Source organism: Etheostoma cragini, chromosome 8, assembly GCF_013103735.1.
Source record: "Etheostoma cragini isolate CJK2018 chromosome 8, CSU_Ecrag_1.0, whole genome shotgun sequence".
Classification (NCBI taxonomy): Eukaryota; Metazoa; Chordata; class Actinopteri; order Perciformes; family Percidae; genus Etheostoma; species Etheostoma cragini.
Window position 1 is genome coordinate 24,168,588 of NC_048414.1, and position 3,186 is coordinate 24,171,773.

Sequence of the window (3,186 nt, forward strand, 5' to 3'; positions counted from 1 at the left end):
AACACTATTTTCCGGAAGATGGTCTAGTTCCGAAACGTGGCCTACTTTTAAACGTTTTATTTTTTTTGCAAGTTAGGAAGTGTGCGGGAGTTTTCTATGCAACTTTTTACCTTCTTGTCCCCCTCAGACACACCTGTCTCACATTATAGAAGTATTTTCTAAGTGGATTTATGGACGTTTATTCTGAATGGATATCAGATATAATGATATCATCAGGGGGTTCTGTGACTCAGCACACCGCTGTTTCCCTCAGCCAATCAGATTATTTCACAAAGGTCAAAGGTCACACATAAAGACGTGTAGTCATACGTACCCTGGAGACAATTCCCTGAAACACAAAGAGAGAAAGTAATACCTTGTTTCACCAAGCTGCTAGATATATGCCTTGTGCATGTAAACCAGATCTAGGAAAATAAAAAAAAACATAGGAAAATAGGATCCAGGTTGGAAAATATTGTAGTTACGGTAACCATTCTCTGGTTAATTCCTGCCTAAGGGAGCTAATTTATGAAACGCTTTTATAAATCATATTAAAGTGTAGGAATAAAGAACTCAATCAAATCAAATCTGTACAGGTGAATCACATCTGTACAGGTGAATATCTGCTGAATAAAAAAGTCTTACACATTGTCCACTGGAAGCACAAACCTGGAAACCAAACAAAGACAAGTTTGAACAGATATCTAAGCCGATTACAAAAGTGAGAAAAAGAAACTACGTACATGTAGGTAGAAGTGGTCATGTTGTCTGCCTTGTTGGATGACATGTTTCTGTGGAGGAAATTCATCATATTTCTTAAAGCTACAGCAATGTTTTCTTATAGTGTTCTTAAGAACACTTTGGTTTAATTGATGATTTTTCTAATGAAGTTCAGCACATTAATAGACACAATGGGTCATATTCTTGGTATGCATGTGTGTAGTACTTTGTATTACTGTGTATGTGTTGTGCATATTGTGTATTTTTGTGACCTTGTGTCATCTTCAGTGTTGTTGACATGTTGACGGGACTCAAAACTGCTGACAAAACAAGAAATCGATTATTACAGCAGTGTTTTACAGAAATCAAAATTAAACTCACATACTGTACATTTGTATCTTATAATTTTAAGATTTATTATGTAACTGTATTTACAAACATGATTCTGAACTTATTGATAATTATTAAAATCTCTACCTCTTAATACGGAGATGTTAGTCTCGTGTTTGTCTGAGATTATAACTGTGAACTTTTCCTAAAATGATTTAACACTGTGCAAGATTTTTTTCTCTTGTTATTTCTGTCTCTTATCATTAATGACACAATGATATAATGTAATTACCAGAAGTGTTTCACATAATTAATATTTATTTTACCTTTGTCAATTTTCAGATTTTATGATGACGTTATTTTCGCATCATGTTGTGGAATAAAGATGATATCATGACTCACCTGGTGGAGTTTTCCTCTCTGGTCTTCAGCAGGTAAGAAGTGTCAGCGTTCAGATCATCATCCCTACACACAGATAACATCTTCATCTTCACATGTACTTTTCTACTTTTAGCTCCTGTTTCTAAAGAAATCACTCTTCTCTCTCTTCACTCTCTTTGGATTTTTTTTTTTTTTGGAAATGAATAATGTCTTTTGTTTTCTTGTTTGCCAAACTCCATTAGCAGTCTCCAGTTTTGGTAGCTTTGGATTGAAAATTAAAAAAAGAAAATGAAGACAATTGTGTGTAGACAGATTAATTTGGGTGGTGGTGGAAATGGAACAGTGGGAATGATAGGCCTACATGCCTTTGGTGTAGGAGACCCAGGTTCAATTCCCACTGCAATACATCCACCAATGGGTCCCTGAGCAAGACACTTCACCCCTACTTGCTCCAGAGTGTGCAGCCTCTCACATATGTATATCAATCGTAAGTTGCTTTGGATAAAAGTGTCAGCTAAATGACATGTAAATGGACTGTTCTTATTTAGCGCTTTTCTAGTCTCAATGACTACTCAAAGTATTTTTACATAGTACAGGAACCATTCACACATATTCATACAATGAGGCCAAGGTTACCGTACAAGGTTCCACCGGGTTATCAGATACATTCACACACATTTACAACTCAGGTTTCAATGTCTTGCTATCGTCCAAGAGAAAATATCATGCCCAAGGATACTTTGACATGGGACTGCAGGGCGAGGATTCAAACCACCAACCTTCCAATTGGCACAGGACCACTCCACCACTGAACCACAGCCGCCCCATGTAATGTAATGTAATTTGCCTTCGCCGCTGGTTAACTGTTAAGCTTGATTTGCAGCAAGTGTTTTGTAAATGTAAAAAAATAAATATTAAAAGACATTTCCAGTACAAAAAGATAAAAAAACAAATTGCTAAAAAGTATCAGTCGGGATAAGAGAAAGCAGAGCAGTTGTACTTTTAAAGAACTGAATCAAATCTAAAAACTCAACTACTGCTGCTAGTTTGTCAAAAGTTTAAAAAATCAAAGATTAATGATATAACCTCTCAACAACAACCGTCGAAGACAGGGCCATTAAGAATTGCTACAAAAATATTAATGGCAGTAGCTCGGGGACTAATAAACAAAAAAAACAAAAAAATGAATGCTCATTTAGACCTTGTAGACTAGTTTACACTTAAATAGACTGTTACCTTCATTATATGTTTTGAATTTGTTTGTGGCTTAAGACAGGTAACTTTTTCTTTTTAGGGCCAAAAATGGTTCTTTGGATAGGAAAGGTTCCTGACCTCTGGGTATCTAGACATGGCAAAGGCACTTAACTAAATAAAATTAACCAATGCAGAGGTGACATATGTGTGCAGCAATTTTCTTCCTATTTGTTTGAAAAATAATCTTCGAGGGAAATTGATTCCCTGCACCACAACCATCCATCCATCCAACCTCTACTTGTATTTTCTGTCCAGAGATTTATATTAAACGCGTTTAAAGCTCACCTGTCAAATGAAGGAGGAAGAGGACCAGCGGAGACCCTTATCATCATCATCATAACCATCATCAGAGGCAGAGCGGCAGACTGAACTGCCTTCATCATCTTATCCCTAAAAGACAGTGAGGGAGTGAGTGGAGGCAACTCGCCCCACAGACTGAATTTATACTCTTAGTTAAGAGTCAACAGATCTGAGGTCAGTTTAGAGTCAACACATCTGAGGGTCAGTTGGAGCTCTTCATCA

General features: G+C 36.6%; 2 long non-coding RNA genes across 3 annotated transcripts in view; one reads left to right on the forward strand and one right to left on the reverse strand.

Moving 5' to 3' along the window:
• LOC117948682 overlaps window positions 1-3,186 on the forward strand; it is a 16,742-nt gene that overhangs the window by 895 nt on the left and 12,661 nt on the right. The gene's annotated exons all lie outside the window — the stretch shown is intronic.
• On the reverse strand, window positions 973-3,074 carry LOC117948676. Of its 2 annotated transcripts, none has more exons than XR_004657513.1 (3): window positions 2,950-3,074; window positions 1,432-1,494; window positions 973-1,016 (listed from the first exon to the last, which is right to left on the reverse strand). It is a non-coding gene; the product is annotated as an uncharacterized LOC117948676 (long non-coding RNA). The 2 variants fall into 2 exon arrangements; XR_004657514.1 differs by having other exon boundaries at window positions 987-1,019.